This window comes from Erythrolamprus reginae, chromosome 10, assembly GCF_031021105.1.
Source record: "Erythrolamprus reginae isolate rEryReg1 chromosome 10, rEryReg1.hap1, whole genome shotgun sequence".
Classification (NCBI taxonomy): domain Eukaryota; kingdom Metazoa; phylum Chordata; class Lepidosauria; order Squamata; family Dipsadidae; genus Erythrolamprus; species Erythrolamprus reginae.
In genome coordinates this window covers 15,710,352-15,730,022 of record NC_091959.1, presented here as the reverse complement: position 1 = coordinate 15,730,022, position 19,671 = coordinate 15,710,352, and the positions used below count along the sequence as shown (strand labels likewise).

At 42.9% G+C, this 19,671-nt stretch overlaps 1 protein-coding gene across 4 annotated transcripts in view; it reads left to right on the top strand.

Moving 5' to 3' along the window:
* Positions 1 to 19,671, top strand: part of MEGF11 (multiple EGF like domains 11) — a 493,435-nt gene that overhangs the window by 466,403 nt on the left and 7,361 nt on the right. Inside the window, exon 21 of one of the 4 annotated variants that reach the window (XR_011559978.1) lies at positions 19,542 to 19,621. The exons of the other annotated variants lie outside the window; for them this stretch is intronic. The gene's annotated coding sequence lies outside the window, so the exon portion shown is untranslated. The remainder of the gene's footprint in view (positions 1 to 19,541; positions 19,622 to 19,671) is intronic. 4 annotated transcript variants of the gene reach the window in all.

Sequence of the window (19,671 nt, the reverse complement as noted above, 5' to 3'; positions counted from 1 at the left end):
GTATGTTTGTGTGTATGTTTGGTTTTTATAATAAGTGTTTTTAGTTGTTTTATTAAATTGGATTGTTACATGTTGTTTTTTATCATTGTTGTTAGCCACCCCGAGTCTGCGGAGAGGGGTGGCATACAAATCCAATAAATAATAAATAATAATAATAATTCCAGATCTTTTGGAACGGTTCCCATGGCAACGTTGTTTTTTCTCTTCCAAATGCCCATCGTTAACTTAGATCAGTGTTTCTCAAGCTCAGCAACTTTGAAAGAAGTGGACCTAAATCCCCAGAATTCTCCAGCTAGCGTTCGCCCAGAGCATCAATTTCATGTGCTATAGCAATAGCACTTAGATTTATATACCACTTAATAGTGCTTCGCAACCCTCTCTAAGCGGTTTACAGAGTCAGCATATTGTCCCCAAGCGCCAAGGTCCTCATTTTACCCACCTCAGAAGGACGGAAGGCTGAGTCAACCTTGAGCCTGGTGAGATTCGAACTGCCAAATTGAAGGCAGAAGTTGCCTGCAGTACTGCACTCTAACCACTGCGCCACCACGGCTCATAATGCAATCTCCACCCTTTCTTTTCTAGTTATGATATCATAGCATCTACGGAGAGGGGCGGCATACAAATCTAATAAATAATAATATAATTAATAATAATAATAATCATCATCGTCATCATCATCATCATCATCATTTTACACTCTGAAAAAGTCATCAGGGGCTGACAAAAGCTTAGTAGATTTTTAGTAGTTTTAAATAATTTTTTTAAATATTCCGGAGATCATAATGCCTATAGCTTCTTTATATATATATGCCAAATATTTCTCACAGCTCATCATAAAATCTCTAGAACTGTAAAGCCTACAAACTTGAAACCGGGCACATATGTTCCTCCTAGCTTCTAAGTGCTTGCTAAGAAAGGATTTTTCAAAATGACCATCAGATCATTAGTTATTTCTTATATTATTAACACACTCGGATGCTAAATAGTTAGACATTCTACTCCCCCTCCCCATCTGAAAAGAACTCTGTTCCAACTGCCAGTGTGTGTGGCCAGCGCGTGACTCATCCTGCCTTCGGGCTGAGCGTTTAGACTTTCTACTCCATGCTAAGGAGTTCAGTTTCATAGCAAAGCACAGGCATCCATGTATATTTTGCCTGCTTGATGTGAGCCATTAGTACCCAACATGATGAATTTTCACTGCCACGTAAGGAGGTTGTGTGAAGGTGTCATTTGAGTTACAAAAGCTACAAGCAATAACAAACTTCCCCACTGTGTTTTAAAGGTGCTTGTCCCTAGCAGGCCCTGCTTTTTTACACCTTAGGTATTTATTCCTTTCTTTAATCCCAAAGTTTGCACTGGCCAAAGGAAGTGCCAATGTGCCTCTGAATTCAGGCAATGACATGTTAATTTCATCAGCGAAGGCTTCTAAATTAAGCCTTTAATTATTGCAAGATAAACAAGAGTGTGCTTCATTCCTGGCTTTTTAAAAAACCAACCCTAGCTTGCCTTTTTTTATAGCTGAACCGGTCAAGTCTACAAGTAGCTTAATCGCTAAATTGAGACGGCTTTATTCTTTCCGACAAAGTGTGCCTATTCGATCTGGGTTGATTGACAGCGAATGATCATTAACATAGAGGGGGCCCAGCATGCTTTGAATGGCTGACCTTGTTATCCGCAAAGGGATGGAGTTTGGCAGGAAGGGGAAAACACTCGGCTGATTAACAGCAGCTTTCTGTAGGAACTCCGCTCTGGCTTTTCTTGAGTTCTTCATGGGGTTTCTTCCTTCCAGGATCCCTGGAGGGATTGGGGGGGGGAATGTCTCTCTCCCCCCTGCTTCACTTTGCCAAAGATTTCTGTGCCAAGAGAAAGCTATCTTCCATAACTCACGATTTAGAATGATGTCCCTCTTGGGCACAGTTCATTGGGTGATGATGCCAATGTTGGTACTGTTAGTGTGGATTCTTCAAGGAAGCTACACCCTGCCTTATCTTAACCCCTGCTGCTTTATTGGTAGTTTTGAATGGTTTGAATGCATTCCGTCCCCTGTCCTATTGCTCTCCTATATCTCCTATACCTTTCTTCTATTCCTATATCTCTTCTTCTATTCATTCATTGATATGTTTTATTCCTATATCTTCTCTTCTATTCTTTCTTAGATACCCTGTTTCCCTGAAAATAAGATGTACCCCGAAAGTAAGGCATGTCAGAGGTTTTGCAGAATTTGCTAATATAAGGCACCCCCCGAAAATAAGGTGTAGTCAAGTTTACATATGGTACGGTGGAAAAACATATGGTACCATTCAAAGCTGTTCATAGCTGTACCGTAATAATGTGGCATCCCCTGCTGGCCCCTTCCATCGCTTTGTACCGTCCAGTACAGCAGACACAGTCTGCTGCTGTCTCACCGCCATTACAGTCTCCACTACAGTGCGTAGACTGTAGTTCCTCTGGTGGCCGGAAGCTGCAATAGCGGGAGTATACTGTTGTACCATATAAGTGCCGTCGTTTGCGTGTGTGGGTGCCATACTGACAGGTACCGTACCGTAATCAGTGTACCGTACGGTACACTTTCTTTGGGGGTGTCAGCTTTTCTGCCTGTGAATTTGTCTTATTTGAGAAATATAAGGCACCCCCGAAAATAAGACATAGCACAACTTTTGGAGCAAAAGTTAATATAAGACAGTGTCTTATTTTCGGGGAAACACAGTATATTTTACTATAAGTATATCCTCTATAACTCTCATTATGTATTCTACTATGTGTATACCCACTAAAACCCTCTTTGTGTATTGGACAAAATCAATCAATAAAATGAATAAATAAAAATAAGTTTCAATAAGAGACTAAGATTAGATGTGAAAACCTTGCTGAGGATCAGATCTGGCTCAACTGACCTTGGGTTTGGCAACTGTTCTGTCAGGCTCTCTGATAGACTCCTCCCAAAAATTCACAGGTACAAATTTCAGACACACACACGTTTGAAAATTCAAAACAATGTTCTTTATAATGAAAATTCACTTAAACCAAGCCCTCTTTTGGTATAGCAAAGAGCACTTGTCTCCAAACAAACTGGTAATTTGTACAAGTCCCTTATCAGTTCTGAGATACTTAGATTGCAGCTGTGAGGCAATTCACAGTCCTTCTTTCACAAAGTGAAACACACTGTGCCCTGGTTTAGTTTCAAAGCGGGGAAAAATCAGCACACAAAAGGTCAAAGTCAGCAAAGCAGTCACAAAACACAAGGATCAGATAATCCTCCACAATGGCCAAACCCACAGGCTGATATTTATAGCAGCCTCACTAATGACCACAGCCCCACCCAACCACAGGTGGCCTCATTGTCTTTGATAATAATCTCTCAGTTGTTGTTGCCTATGCATCGCTATCCGCATGCGTGGCTGTATCATTAACTCTTGTTCTGAATCCAAGGAGGAGCTAGATAATTGATCTTCTTCTGAGCTGTCTGCCACACTCTCCTCCTCCCTGTCACTCATGTCTTCTTGGTCAGAGGAGGCTTCATCAGCAGATTCCACAGGCCTGCAGCATGTGGATGTCTCCCCCACATCCACAGTCCTTGGGGCAGGAGCTGGGCCAGAGCTAACCACAGCAGCAACCAAGACTCTTCCTAGGAACAGAACCCCATTGATTAAGGGGCATTCTGCTAGCCCCCTGCCCCAGCTTCTTCTATTAAATAGAAGTCATGCCAGTTGAATATCACAATTGGTGAGACAACTCAAGTCCAGAAGTTCCCATATAGATGGCTGCTGTACTAAGCTTCTTCGTTGAAAATAAATCCTACAAACCTGTTTTATATCTTGTTGATTTTGATAGATTGTACATTTATATGATGGATGGATAGTATGCCATCAAGGTGCTGTTGATTCTTAGCAACCTCCTAGCTAGCTTTTTTCTCCCCGAGTTGATTTTATTACAATGGTTTTATATAAGATTATATATAGTCTGTGTTCTGGTAGACAATAAATCTCAGTGACTTGAGGAGGAAGAAGGATATAGGAATGAAACAATAATGATGATACCTTGATAATAATTGACCCATTATTATTATTATAAAGAGTACATCACAGTTGGATAGGAAGTTTAAAAGTTCTCAAATAGATGGCTGCCGTTTTGTTTCTTTGTTAACAACCATCTAAAAAAATTGTAAAATCAGGACTGACTCATTTAGCAAATGAAATTCTGATCTCCATTGTCATCTCAAGTTAAGGACCACCTTGTAGTAGACATAATAAAAGGGGCATAGAGAGAGAAAGAGGGTAAAAGAGATTAAAGCTAATTCAGGTACCAGTTATGTTGTTAAGTGAGACATTTGTTAAGTGAGTTTGGCCCTGTTTTGTGACCTTTCTTGCCACAGTTGTTAAGTGAGTCACTGCGGCCTCCTCCAGGTTCCGGCGGCGCCCAGGGGAAGAGCCTTCTCTTTGGGGTGCACAGCCCTCTAGAATCAGCTCCCCCCAGAGATTCATACGGCCCCCCATCCTCCTTGCTTTCCGTAAAGTCTGAAGACTCACTTATGCCGCCAGGCCTGAGGCCACTAGATCTTTGCCCCCTGCCCAATGAATGTGTTGAGAGAATGTGGAGTGAATGTAATGATTGTTTTTTATAGTTTCTGGGGGGTTTCTAGATTTTTAATTAGTTAATTGGATTAAGATATTGTGTATTGTATATTTTATATGTTGTGAGCCACCCCAAGTCCTCGGAGAGGAGCGGCATAGAAATGTATTTATTTATTTATTCCATTTTTATGCCGCCCTTCTCCTTAGACTCAGGGCGGCTTACAACATGTTAGCAATAGCACTTTTTCTAACAAAGCCAGCCTATTGCCCCCACAATCCGGGTCCTCATTTTACCCACCTCGGAAGGATGGAAGGCTGAGTCAACCTTGAGCCGGTGATGAAATTTGAACCGCTGACCTTCAGATCTACAGTCAGCTTCAGCGGCCTGCAGTACAGCACTCTACCTGCTGCGCCAATCCGGCTCTCTTAAATCCAGTAAATAAATAAATAATAAGTTGTTAAGGTTGTTAAGTGAATCTGGTCTTCCCCATTGAGTTTGCTTGTTAGAAGACTTCCAAAGGGGATCACATGACTTTGGGATACTACAACCGTCATAAATGTGAGCCATTTGCCAAGCGTCTGAATTTTGACCATGTGGACCATGGGTCCTAAGCAGGGCTGGGCAGCAGGCAGGATGGAGTGGAACACAGTTCTACCGGCGGAAATGAGGATGCGTGCGCAGCTCCAGCTGATCGGCGGCTGTCACTTCGTGGATTACTGGTCTCGCCTCTCCTTTTTTTCTCTGCGGCTGCATCTGCGCTCCTTGCTTTTTTCCTCTTTCCTCCTTCCTGGCCTCGGACAAGCTTCCCTCTCTCCTGCCTGGCTCCCCTCCAGCCTCACACGACCACCTCCTGCCTGAGGTGCAAGCAGAAGGTGTGGGTGGAAGCGGCGCTGGCAGCATTTATGCTTCTGGCAGCACCCGTTCGCCTAGCTACCCAGCCTGAGGCAGGGGGGGTGACCCAGGAAGGAGAGTGCGGGAAACGCGAAGCAAATAGTTACCCCAGCGAGCGACACTGGTAAGGTTGTAAGTCAAGGACTTAACAGTTCACTTGAACGATGATGATCATTCAACCATTCCCACCTGGTCACATGGCCGGCAAGCCACTCCTACCCAGTCACGATTATTAAGCAACACACACAGTGTGGCAGTAAAACTTTTGGCTGCCCATTACTGGTCCTAAGTAACTTTTTTCACTGCTGCTGATGGTCACTAAGAGAATTGCTGTAAGTCCAGGTGTCAACGTTACAAATAACATCCGAGAAATAAGTCAATCCAAACCTTGGCTTTCTTCCAAGTTCCAATTTACTACTTGTATTAAACTGACACCACCCCTAAGTAAGCCTGTATCTAAGTTTGGTCCCAGTGTGTCCAAAGTACTTGTTGTCTTCTGGTTCTGAACCACCCATAATGGGAAACGTTGTGGTTAGAAAAGCAAACAAGACACTCAACCTACATTTCATTGGGAATTTGATGGGGGGGTTTTCAAGAGAAAGTACTTTGGAATGGATGGGCCTATGGCTTCTCCCTTTAAGACCCACTCATCTACTCCATCCTGAGCAGAATTGTGCATCTGTCTCCTTGTTACATTTCTTTCATCTTGGGGACATCAGAAAGGTTCATTTCATTTAAGAGGTTGCTGCCAATTAGCCTGAAATCTTTGCTTTTGATTTAAAGGTATTATAGCGGAGCAGTGTTTGGATCCTCTCTGCAGTAATAATACCTGCATTTGATTTTATTTTGGTCCCGCTTCCCATTTTAATTGCCTGTCAGTAGAACAGCCCCATTATGGGCCGGAATCTCAGGGACTTCTGAAGCTGATGGATAGGTGTTTGTTTGTCAAAGGCATAGATATAAAAAGGGGAAAATTAGGAGGTTGCGTGGCTGAGTACACAGGGCAGACTGGACTACAAAGGTATTTGCCAGGTATGGTTATGCAAGAGTCAAGCTAATGGCTGTGATGGTATGATCAAAGCTTTTATCTATTTTATAGGCTTTGGAGAAGGGCAGCATACAAGGGTGGCATACAAATCTAATAATAATTAATAATAATAATAATAATCATCATCATCATCATCAAGTAGGATGCTTGGCTGCATAGCTAGAGGTATAACAAGCAGGAAGAGGGAGATTGTGATCCCCTTATATAGAGCGCTGGTGAGACCACATTTGGAGTACTGTGTTCAGTTCTGGAGACCTCGCCTACAAAAAGATATTGACAAAATTGAACGGGTCCAAAGAACGGGTCCACTACAAGAATGGTGGAAGGTCTTAAGCATAAAACGTATCAGGAAAGACTTCATGAACTCAATCTGTATATTCTGGAGGACAGAAGGAAAAGGGGGGACATGATCGAAACATTTAAATATGTTAAAGGGTTAAATAAGGTTCAGGAGGGAAGTGTTTTTAATAGGAAAGTGAACACAAGAACAAGGGGACACAATCTGAAGTTAGTTGGGGGAAAGATCAAAAGCAACATGAGAAAATATTATTTTACTGAAAGGGTAGTAGATGCTTGGAACAAACTTCCAGCAGACGTGGTTGGTAAATCCACAGTAACTGAATTTAAACATGCCTGGGATAAACATATATCTATTGTAAGATAAAATACAGGAAATAGTTAAAGGGCAGACTAGATGGACCATGAGGTCTTTTTCTGCCGTCAGTCTTTAACCCTTTAACATATTTAAATGTTTTGATCATGTCCCCCCTTTTCCTTCTGTCCTCCAGACTATACAGATTGAGTTCATTAAGTCTTTCCTGATACGTTTTATGCTTAAGACCTTCCACCATTTTTGTCGCCCGTCTTTGGACCCGTTCAATTTTGTCAATATCTTTTTGTAGGTGAGGTCTCCAGAACTGAACACAGTACTCCAAATGTGGTCTCACCAGCACTCTATATAAGGGGATCATAATCTCCCTCTTCCTGCTTGTTATACCTCTAGCTATGCATCCAAGCATCCTACTTGCTTTTCCTACTGCCCGACCACACTGCTCACCCATTTTGAGACTGTCAGAAATCACTACCCCTAAATCCTTCCAATTCTGATAGCCTGATAGAATTTCTTAGATTCACTTGACAAATGTGGCATGAATGGGACAAAACTCACTTAACAAATTTCTCACTTATTAAGCTAAGGTGGGGAAAATATTTACTGACCCCTCACATCCTGGACACAAACTGATTCAACTCCTACCCTCAAAACGTCTCTACAGAGCACTGCACACCAATACAACTAGACACAAAAACAGTTTTTTCCCGAACCCCATCACTCTACTAAACAAATAATTCCCTCAACACTGTCAGACTTTCTACTAAATCTGCACTTCTATTCTACTAGTTTTTCTCATCATTCCTATCACCTATTTCCTCCCATGTTGACTGTATGACTGTAACTTGTTGCTTATATCCTAAGATTTTTATTAATATTGCTTCTTCATTGCTTATTTGACCCCTATGACAATCATTAAGTGTTGTAACACATGATTCTTGACAAATGTATATTTTATTTTATGTACGCTGAGAGCATATGCACCAAGACAAGTTCCTTGTGTGTCCAATCACACTTGGCCAATAAAATTCTATTCTATTCTATTCTAAACCTGGGGCCCAATCATCGTCATAAGTTGACAAACACCTGTAAATGTAGCCCATAAAGAGGGAGAATACCAGCTCTAGCCTCAAATGCAGGAATCTCTTGGCCTGCATCACTAATAATTCCAACTTGGTGCTCCTGACCCATCTGAGGCCAGAGAGTGACCCGTCACCATGGCAACTGCTATAAGGACGCACTGATTTCCAGACTTGCAAAAGGAACAAATATCTCTCTGTGTGGGATGGCGGGAGCTATTTTGATGGACAGGCGAGGCCTCCATTTCAGTCTTGCGCTTGAGTTAGGTTTCAGCATGACCACATGTCAGGGGATGTATGTGTCTGGGGTTCAAAGACAGCTGCACCGTTGTTGCATTTACTGGTTGTCCTCAACTTACGACCACAACTGACCACTCACAACATTCGTTAAGTGAGTTTCGCACCTTTGTATTATCTTTCTTGCCCAGTTCTTAAACAAAACATTGCAGTCGATAAATTTAATAACCTGGCTGTTAAGTGAATCCATCTTCCCCATTGACTTTGGTTGTCAGAAAGTCGCAGAAGGCGATCACAGCAATGGTCATGTCTGAACCACTTGCAAAGCATCTGAGTTTTGATCACCTGACCGTGGAGGATGCTGCAATGGCCGTAAATGTGAAAAATGATCACAAGTTACTTTTTTCAGAAGTGAGGCAAATGCTGCGATTTCGCTGAGGCTTCCCTCGCTGGGAAACCCCACCTCCGGACTTCCATTGCCAGTGAAGTGACTGTTTTTGTGATGCTGGGATTCCCCTGCTGGGATTCCCCTGCAACATCACAAAAACGTGGAAGTCTGGAGGTGGGGTTTCCCATGGAGGGGAGCCTCAGGGGAATCCCACCAGCATGAAAACGGGCGCTTCACTGGTAACGGAAGGTCCGGAGATGGGGTTTCCCAACAAGGGGAGCCTTCGCTTGGCAACAGAAGTCCGGAGGCGGGTCATCCCAGCGGCGGCAGCGGGTTCATACCGTGAAAATAGTTTGGAAGAAGAGGCAAAAAAATCTTAAACCCCGGGTTCGTATCTCAAAAAGTTTGTATGACGAGGGGTTCGTAAGACAAGGTATCACTGTATTTGGCTGTAGGAAATTGTTTGGCTCTTGCACTTCAAATAGTTCAGAGCATTCTATATCCCAGTTCGTATCCACATAGATCTTTAGATTAGTGTTTCTGAACCTCAACAATGTGGGGAATTCTGAAAGATGAAGTCCAAATACTGTCAGGCCGAAAACCATCATGTGGAGTTAGAGACTTTTGCCTGCCACAGTAAAATAGTATTACGGGAACTGGGAGGGAGGGTTGCATGAGAGGGACAGTTACTAGCCACAACAAATTCCTTTCTTAGATTAGATTAGATTAGAGATTAGATTAGAGATTAGATTAGATTAGATTAGATTAGATTAGATTAGATTAGATTAGATTAGATTAGATTAGATTAGATTAGATTAGATTAGATTAGATTAGATTAGATTAGATTAGATTAGATTAGATTAGATTAGATTAGATTAGATTAGATTAGATTAGATTAGATTAGATTAGATTAGATTAGATTAGATTAGATTAGATTAGATTAGATTAGATTAGATTAGATTAGATTAGATTAGATTAGATTAGATTAGATTAGATTAGATTAGATTAGATTAGATTAGATTAGATTAGATTAGATTAGATTAGATTAGATTAGATTAGATTAGATTAGATTTATTGGATCTATATGCCGCCCCTCTCCGAAAACTCGGGGCGGCTCACAACAATAATAAAAACAGTACATAGTAACAAATCCAATGCCCACCAATCTAATTACAATTTTAAGTTAAAAAATTCATAAAACAATCCCAATATATATTAAAAAAAACAAAAAAAACCATGCACACAGTCAATCAATCAAACGGCAAAACAATATGGGCAAGGGGGAGATGTTTTAGTTCTCCCATGCCTGACGACAGAGGTGGGTTTTAAGGAGTTTACGAAAGGCAGGGAGGGTAGGGGCAATCCTAATCTCAGGGGGGAGCTGGTTCCAGAGGGCCGGAGCCCCCACAGAGAAGGCTCTTCCCCTGGGTCCCGCCAGACGACATTGTTTAGTCGACGGGACCCAAAGAAGGCTGACTCTGTGGGACCTAACCGGTCGCTGGGATTCGTGCGGCAGGAGGCGGTCCCGAGTCCAAGGTCATCTTTTGTTCTGCATCCACGGATGTAAGGAGGCGGTCGGTGAAATCCCTGCACTTGGACTGGTCCTCATGATGAACTTGTGGGTGTGGGGATGGGGGTTGAACCTTAACCTGGGTGGGGAACTGGAAGGAAGTTAGTATCAGGATTGGCAACGGCGTGACCAACATGGTTCTGTTCATAAATCGAACCTTGGATGAGGGAATTGGATTGGAATCTGATTTATTTCCCAGATGCTATTTTGTACGCTGACACGCACCTTAAAATTGCTAAGATGGAGAAATGCTGGTCTAGACCACCACATCCATAATACAAGCAAGAGTTCTACCTCCTCTTTTTTTTATTTGAGGATCTATTTGTTTAATTTATTTATTTCTTTTTTTTTAATAAATTTCTTTATTGAGTTTTCACATATAGTTCAAATCACACATTATTCTGTTTTACAGATTACAAACCATCTCTTTTAAAATTCTTAAAATAAATTTTTACCTGTTACATTCCATTATATACATTATATTTCATACTTTTATATTCTAATATTTATTATATTCAATAACTGGTAAATAAAACTTTTTACAAGGTAGCTGTAGATTGTTTCCATTGTACCGTTGCTTCTTATTATATTGTTTCTATCTTCTCTTTTGAACCCATTCGTGCCATTTTTGCCATGTTCGTTTTGATTCCGTGATTTTGTTTCCCTTAATTGAGTTAGTGAGTTCATCCATCTCCACGCATGTATATATCTTACCTATAATTAATTCTTCCATTGGGGTCTGGTCATTTTTCCAGAGTTGTGCTATCACAATTCTCGTTGCGGTGTTTATGTGTGTTGTAAGAAGCATTGTTTGTTTTCAGTAGTGTTTTCTCCAAACTCCTAATAGCATACCGTGTTTCCCCAAAAGTAAGACAGTGTCTTACTTTCTTTTTATCCCCAAAAGCCCCACTATGTCTTACTTTCGGGGTATGTCTTATATTGGGGGAAAAATTGTCAATTTTTTTGTTTTAACCATAAAATTAACATTTATTTACAACCTGAACAGTATTGTATTCACCACAAAACAGCAGATGATACCCCAGTATGCCAGTGTGTATGTTTTACTGATGTATGATTAATACTGTGTGCATTACCGTATTTTAAGCAGGAGGCGGCAGTGACAAGTGCAGGGGACGGCGCGGTGACGTATGGAGAAGGGGACGGCGCGGTGACGTATGGAGAGGGGGGCGGCGCGGAAGTGGGCAGGAGGCGGCGCTCATTAAGATCAGAGGGAGGTGGCAGACGCGGCGACGTATGGAGAGGGGGACAGTGCGGACGTGGGCAGGAGGCGGCGCGCAGCTAGATGAGAGGGAGGCGGCAATACCCCCGTGTTTCCCCGAAAGTAAGACATATGTCTTACTTTCGGGGTACGGCTTATATTAGCCAACCCCCCTGAAACCCCCGATACGTCTTACAATCGGGGGTGTCTTACTATCGGGGAAACAGGGTAGCTTCTGGGGTAAATTCTATTTCCTCTTTCGTAATCTCTGAAAGCCAAGTATGAGTTATTTTCCAAATTTTTTGTATCATAGGACATGACCACCACATATGGAAAAAAGTACCTCTTTCATTTTTACACTTCCAACATGTGTCTAATAATGTTGGGTAAATCTTTGCTAACCTAGCTGGGGGAATATACCATCGGTAAAAAAGTTTACAATAATTTCCCTTATATGCTGCCGAAAGAGATATTTTGGATATTGTAGTCCATGTTTTTTCCCAGTCTGCTATGTGTATCTCATGTTGGAGTTCTACCTCCTCTTTGAGCAGGGGGTTAGACTAGAAGACCTCTGTGCTCCCTTCCATCCCCATGATTCTATGTTCTACATTGAATAGGAGCTAGGAATGGAAATGAGCAGAATTCCTTGTGTTCTGTCTGGGTCACTCCAGAAGCCAATACCAACCCAAAAAGAGAATCCAGACACACTGGTAAAAGGCAAAGGCAGTTTATATAATTCAAGGAAAACACAGGTAACAGAAAATGTCCTTACAAACAGGAAAAACGCTGGAACTTCAAATATATACACGAAGGGAATAGTCCATGAAGCAATACCAGATTCTTGCTGCCAAGACGAAGCTGTAGATAGCAAACAGACGCCTCCCACGAGTCTTCCAAACTGCGAGGCCACAAGCCAAGATCAGAGACGCTGAGAATCAAAACAGGTCACCGCAACTCCAATTGATAACACTCCACATGGCTTCAAGGCCTTGCCTGCCTTTTAAACCCTGCTGATGAGGACCACACCCAAACCCAGCTGTTTCTAATTCAATGGTGAAAATATTTCTTTAACTGCTCCTTTCGTTGCTCTGAACGTCTCTGTCTCATGTCAATGACAGCTTGTGCGTCATCACCTAATGACTCCAAGCTACTGGCTGGGGAGAGCCCCTCCCCCGGGGCTCTCATGCTGTTCTCCTTCATCCCATTCCTGACTCTCCTCTCCCCCGTCCGACTGTTCAGCCCCCTCCTCTGCGCTGTCATCCTCCTCCGGGCATGGAGCCAGCAGAGACACAGCTGGTCCCTGAGCAACCTCAGGCTGAATCACAACACCTTGGGCCGAGCTTTTTGCAGACTGGGCAAACATATATTTTGCCCATAGAAAGACAGAATTTCTGATATAGCTTTCTGATAGAATAGATAGAAAGCTTTCGCGTTGCAAGCTACGGTGCCTTCAGGATATGGTTAAAAACAAGTCCAGTCAAGATGGCAATCAAAGCTCTCTCTCTTTTTTAAAATTGTGTGATGTATGACTCCCCTGATTCCAAACCTGACAGAGTGGAGGAAGTGCATCTACTGTAGTTTGGATGTGTACACTTGAGTTCAACAGTGGATGTTCATAATTAGTTGAAGGCAGCTTCTCGTGTTCCTGGTGGGGCAATTAATTCCCCCATCCAGCAATACCCTTTCAAGAGTTTGGGAGCAGCCTGTAAAAGACACCAGGGACCATAAATGAGATTCTTCCCGTTCACATAGGCATTGGGTTGCTTTTAATTATAAAGAAGACTCGTGCTTTCATTTTCTCCAGGCTTTCTTTTGAACTGTTACAAAAAGAAGTGTATTGGGAAAATTTTGAAAACTCTTCAGCCGAAAGATGTGCTCCAACCCTTACATGACCCCCTGTATTCCTGCAGTTTCTTGCCAGTAGCTTCCGCCTCCTTCTCTCGATTCCTTCTCATCCCATTACTTGCGTGAGCTTTCAACATAGCCAAGAGAATTGCTATTATGACCGTTGGGTCCAGCTTAGTTTCTGGTGTTGAAAGAAAGACAACTCTGTGTAGGGGTGAGTTTTTGCTTTTTTTTCAACTTTTCCAGAAGACTTTTCATTATCGCCTTCCAGGATGGTCTTCAACTTCTCAATCTAGGCAATTTTTTTTTTGTCCATTTCTGGGATGTTTTTCTTCTTCTCAGTTTTAGCTTTTCATCTTCTTAGCCAAGGACAAAGGACAGAAGGGCTGGTTCAAAGTCAGCCAGATGGTTTCCTGCCCGAAGAGAGGACCAAAACATGGGTCTCCTTCTTCTTCTTTTTTATTCTTTTTTTTTATTTGTTTGTTTGTTTGTTTGTTTATATTTCATCAAGCATATATAGAATAGAATAGAATAGAATAGAATAGAATTTTATTGGCCAAGTGTGATTGGACACACAAGGAATTTGTCTTGGTGCATATGCTCTCAGCGTCCATAAAATAAAATATACATTTGTCAAGAATCATGTGGTACGACACTTAATGATTGTCCTAGGGGTCAAATAAGCAATGAAGAAGCAATATTAATAAAAATCTTAGGATATTAGCAACAAGTTACAGTCATACAGTCAACATGGGAGGAAATGAGTGATAGGAATGATGAGAAAAACTAGTATCCCTGGATTGTCCTTATCCAAATGACTTGGGGTTCTAAGGGTTCTGAATAAGCCTTGACTTACGGCCACAATTGAGCCACGGGTTTTGCCCATGGGTTTTAAGACCTTTCCTTTGCCGCAGTGGTTAAGGGAAATTGCATAGTTGTTCACTTAGTAACATGGTTGTTAAGTGAATCTGGCTTCCCCATGGACCTTACTCACAGCAGGTCACAAGATGGGATCATTTGATCCTGGGATCCTGCAGGTGTTAGGTATCTCTTGCCCCAGCAGATAGGGACTCTGGCGCCCGATCAGGAGGCCCTCAAGAGTCCAATGTATTGACCCCTCTCCCTGCCCAACCTCCTTCCTCTGGAAGTTCATTCATTCATTGCCTTGCACGTAATTAAAAAAAAATATCCAGAAATGCCAACTATAAAAGTTCCTGAATCAAGTTATGTTTTTGGCTGCAAATTGTCAGGCAGCAAATTATGTGGGATTATCATCTACTTCAAAGTAAACTGAAGAAGCTTCTTGGCTGAGAAGCGAAACACCTTCAAGGCAAAAAAAACCCCCCATGAAAGTCCAAGTTGCCTTTTAAAAAAGCACCTTTGGGACAGCCATGACCCGGACATTGGAGGATCGCTAGAGGCATTTGATTTAAACTTAAAACAGACGGCCTCAAAGCCAGAATTTCATTAGAGACCCCAAAGCAAGGGTGTTTGCAGAGGATCAAAAAAAGTCAAGATCAAACATTTGGGGGAAAAAGGCAGCGTAATTGGGCTGCAAGCTATTTTCAAAGGGAGAAGGAAACGGAAGAGAGAAAAATGGGGGGACAGTTGAAACTGAAGGTAACCTTCTCTTACAGCCCTTGAAAAATGGATCCATATTTCAGTCTGTGTTGAGTTTAAACAAGAGGATGAAGATTAGATTAGATTAGATTTATTGGATTTATATGCCGCCCCTCTCCGAAAACTCGGGGTGGCTCACAACAAGATAAAAACAATACATAATAACAAATCCAATACCCACCAATCCAATTACAATTTTAAGCTAAAAATTCATAAAAACAACCCCAGAATATTAAAACAAGCACACAATCAATCTAACACCAAAACAACATGGGCAAGGGGGAGATGTTTCAGTTCCCCCATGCCTGATGGCAAAGGTGGGTTTTAAGGAGTTTGCGAAAGGCAAGGAGGGTGGGGGCAATCCTAATCTCAGGGGGGAGCTGGTTCCAGAGGGTCGGAGCCGCCACAGAGAAGGCTCTTCCCCTGGGTCCCGCCAGACGGCATTGTTTAGTCGACAGGACCCGGAGAAGGCCAACTCTGTGGGACCGAACCAGTCACTGGGATTCGTGCGGCAGAAGGCGGTCCCCGAGATATTCTGGTCCGGTGCCATGAAGGGCTTTATAGGTCATAACCAACACTTTGAATTGTGACCGGAAACTGATCGGCAACCAATGCAGACTGCGGAGTGTTGGAGTGATATGGGCATACTTAGAGAAGCCCATAATTGCTCTCGCAGCTGCATTCTGCACGATCTGAAGTTTCCAAACACTTTTCAAAGGTTGCCCCATGTAGAGAGTGTTACAGTAGTCGAGCCTCGAGGTGATGAGGGCATGAGTGACTGTGAGCAATGACTCCCGGTCCAAGAAGGGAAGGGAGGTGAAGGTGGAGAGGAATTGGCCAACACCAGAATCCGAGTAGAGCTGGTAACCTTAGAGGTCTTCTAGTCCAACCCCCCTGCTGAAGCAGGAGAACCTCTACCATTTCAGACAAGTGACATTCAGTCCCTTCTTAAAAACCTCCAGTGATGAAGCGCCCACCCCTTCTGAAGACAAGCCAGTTCCCTGGTTAATTGTCCTCACTGCTAGGAAGTTTCTCCTTAATTTCAAATTGTTTCTCTCCTTGGTTAGTTTTCATCCATTGTTTCTTGTCCTGCCCTCTGGCGCTTTGCAAAATAGACTCCCTGCTCATTGTGACAGACCCTCGAATACTGCTATCAGGTCCTCCCCTGGTCCTTCTTTTCTCTAGATTGGATGCACCCAATTCCTGCAACCAGGCGACATACAAATCTAATAAATAAATAAATATATTTTTCATATACAGTGGTACCTCTACTTAAGAACTTTTCTAGATAAGAACCGGGTGTTCAAGATTTTTTTGCCTCTTCTTAAGAACCATTTTCTTCTTAAGAGCCCAAGCCTGGAAAAATTTCCCAGGAAATTTGAGAGCGGCACAAAGGCCCGGACAGTTTCCTGCCATTTCCCCCTTTAATTCCGGCCATCTCGGGCTTTTCTGGGCTGCCAGAGGAGCATTTCAGTGGTGCTTAAGGAGGTTTTGGAAGTCCAGAGTGAACACAGCATTTTCCTTTCTCTGAGTGCTTAGAGAGGGAATAAACCTCTGCTGGTGCCCAGAAAAAAGAAACGCTCCTTCGCTCTGGGCAACTGTCCTTCTCCTCCTCCTCTTCCTCCTCCTCCTCCCACCCAAATTCCGAGCTTTTATTTCTTTCCTAATGGGTTTGCACACATTATTTGCTTTTACATTGATTCCTATGGGAAAAATTGCTTCTACTTACAAACGTTTCTACTTAAGAACCTGGACATGGAACAAATTAAGTTCTTAAGTAGAGGCACCACTGTATACCAGAACCCTGATGGTGCAAAAATGCATCCCATCCCATCACAAAAATACAGTGGTACCTCATCTTACGAACGCCTCTTCTAATGAACTTTTCAAGATACGAACCCGGTGTTTAAGATTTTTTTGCCTCTTCTTCCGAACTATTTTCACCTTACGAACCCAAGCAGCTGCTTCTGGGATGAAGGGGTTTCTTTCCCCCCCCTTTTTTGAAGAAAGAAAAGGGAGGGGCAGCTTGGGGGAGGAAACATTTTGCAGAGAACAACGTGCTTGCAAAGGCACTGAAACGGTGTCTTTTGAAGAAAGAAAAGGGAGGGGCGCCCCCCTTGCCTTTCTTCCTTCCCACTCACCCTTTAGCCTAGCCTTGCTTCTTCCACCCGCCCCCTTTAGATGCTCCTCCCTGCCCTCTGTTCGCCTCCCTTCTAAAGTTTGGGATTTTCCTGAAGGATTTGCAGGCATTATTTGCTTTTACATTGATTCCTATGGGAAACATTGTTTCATCTTACAAACTTTTCACCTTACGAACGTCCTCCTGGAACCAATTAAATGTGTATGATGAGGTACCACTGTACTTGCTTTTCAACCAAATATAAAACTAGTCTCCTTCATTCTGGCACGAGTCAGGAAGAAATGCCCAGGGTGTTGGTCATAGAGGTACCAGAAGAGGGCTAATTCAGGTGGGCTTTCATGAAGGCAGGCTGTTGGTCTCTTGGATGCCCCCATCCCCCCAAAAATCAGTCACATGCCAAGCAGTGCTCTGAATGTTGCAAGAGAGTTTAGCCACTTGAAATCACCAACCTCTTGCAGTACTCCTATGAGTCCAATGTTTGCAAACAACTGTAATTTTTACAGGATAAACCTGTCAGTGGAGGAAGGGGCACGGCCAATGCCGCAGTAGCATGGCGTTCCCCGTGCTTCTCAGGGAAATCCCAAATCCCAGCCTCCAGGAGACCCAGTACTAATTGATACTGGGCCAGAACCACCCTGGAGGGGAGGAGATAAAGAGAGGCACCGGTCAGTGGACTGGGGAGGTGCAACCCCCCAGGGAACTGACACCAGCCTCTCAGCCGCAGCTGCGGAGACGACCTGCTGTCGTCCTAGCTGTGGTGGCCACAAACAGAAGGATAGCTTAAAGAGAATGTCTGTCATCTGGGGAACGAAACGTTTGCTGGAGAGAGAGGAGAAGGTGTAAACACTGGTGAATGTTTGGCCGATTAAAGGCCTTGAAGAAGAAAGTTAAGAATTCAGCGGGAGAGAAAAGTGCTTCAAAATGGAGTGAGCGGCTATCTAACAAGTTGAAAAACCATAGAGAAAATAAAAGGAACTTGATTTAAAGCCCAATTTTGAGAACGGTATTTTTAAAAGATTGGGTGAAACTAAGTGATTGAAAATGACTAAAAAATAAAATCTGTAAGAGAATATTTAAATACTAAGTAAATTTTAATACACAAAGGATGCTAAATTGCTCTATGATGTCTCAATCTAATACAGACAGTCCTCTACGTACGACCACAATAGAGCAACATTTCTGTTGTTAAGTGAGACAGGTTTAAGTGAATTTGACCCCATTTTATGACCTTTTTTGCCTCTGTTCTTAAGTGAATCACTGCAGTTGCTATGTTAGTAATATGATTGTTAAGTGAAACTTGGCTTCCCTATAGACTTGTCTTATCAGAATGGCCACAAAAGAGGATTGCATGACCCCAGGACACAGCAACCAACATAAATATAAGACAGTGGTCAAGTCTCTGAATTTTGATCATGTGACCACAGGGACGCAGCAATGTTCGTAAATGTGAAAAACGGCATAAGTCACTTTTTTCAATGCCTTTGTCACTTTGAATAGTCACGAAACATACTGTCGTAAGTCAAGGATCAACTGTAACAATAAGGTATAAATACTGTGCTTGACAAAATAGAGAAGGCTTCTGGAGATACATACGTACCAGCCTCACCATGGAAGCATCATGTGTTGGTCGAATATTATAGGGCAGAGAGAGGAAACTATGGAGAGGATGGGGTCTCCTTGCTGGGGAAAAGAAGAAATAAAGTTTTTTAAAAGTATTTTATTCTTCTGCAGAGATCACTAACGAATTCTACTTCTGCACATGTTTTCATACGATAAAGCAAATATCTTCAAACTTGGTAACTTTAAGACTTAGTGGACCTCAACTGGCAGAATTCTCTAGCCAGCATAGCTGCAAGACAAGAGCCCATCTCGGTCTTTTAATGGTCCTTTAGTATAGGTGGTGGGAGAATTTTGGGATTTAAAGTGCACAAGTCTCAAAATTGTCAAGTTTGGGGATCTGAAGCAAAGAACCAGCTCCTATCAGGAGAACAGCTGCTCCAACAGCTCCACAAGAGAGAAACCAGTTCCCCAAAGTCCTGATTCTGAAATCTAGGTTGAGCTCCCTAGAATGGGGGAGGTTCTTTGGCTGATGCACCTCAACCAGGTGTTCCACTACCTGTCCCTGACCCCCAAGGAGATCCAAGGGAGAGGGCCGTGCATGCTCCTTGACACCTTGGTTGGCACCTTCCTCCTCCATGGGTGGCGGGTGGCGGGACGGTACACCATGGGCGCATAAACGTAACGTAACCATCACAACGAGACCCTTGTAACTGTCAGAGCTGTGGAACTGAAGGGCTGTTTTTCTTCCCACCAAATGTTCAGGACATGACTTGCACATGAGTTTGGATGAGCAGATGGTTTGGCGAGACATTGGTGGTTCGGACATTCCCGAAGCGTAACTGGTGGGTTCCCGTGCTGTGTGCGTTTGAGGGCTAGGTTCTCCAACCTCTCC